We start from the raw sequence: 619 nt of genomic DNA, 5'->3' as shown, positions 1-619 counted from the left end.
TGACCAATAGAAAGAACAAGATCCCTGACACAAGAAGCCGAAATGAGCTTCCTCCAGAGGGTGGTCAGGGTCAGCCTCAGAGATAGGGTGAGGAGCTCAAAGTAGAGCCACTGCTTCTCCGCATCGAAAGGAGCCTGTTGAGGGGGTTTGGACATTTGGTCAGGATGAGGATCAGGAGGGTTTTTTTGGGCATGTCCCAATGGATGTAGACCCCGGGAAAAACCCAGAAGATCGCTGGAGAGACTATATAGCTCTATTTCCACCGACCCAACTCAATTTGGCCCGCACAGTTCGGCTCGTCCCAGCTCGAATTTACTCTGCGTGGTTTGTGTTTCAACCGGCCTAGAAATGCCTGGAAGAGGGAAACGCCTCCTGGAGGTCGCTTTTTTTTCCCTCTTCAGACATGGTTCATGGTTTGTAAACAGTAAAATTACCTCTTCCTATGATTACTGATTCTGAACCGTCGTGACATGTGAATTTCTCCAATGTGAGATCAATAAAGCCAATCTTATCTTATCTTACATTTCGGTTTGCGCACTCCGTTCATGGTGGTCCTTAATATTTCCGACATCGTTCTTTGGTTTTTCTGGACTTTTGGAAAAAACCCTTCTCGTTTCGC

This window comes from Fundulus heteroclitus, chromosome 3, assembly GCF_011125445.2.
Source record: "Fundulus heteroclitus isolate FHET01 chromosome 3, MU-UCD_Fhet_4.1, whole genome shotgun sequence".
In the NCBI taxonomy this organism is placed as follows: Eukaryota; Metazoa; Chordata; class Actinopteri; order Cyprinodontiformes; family Fundulidae; genus Fundulus; species Fundulus heteroclitus.
Note: the sequence above shows the minus strand (reverse complement) of the source record.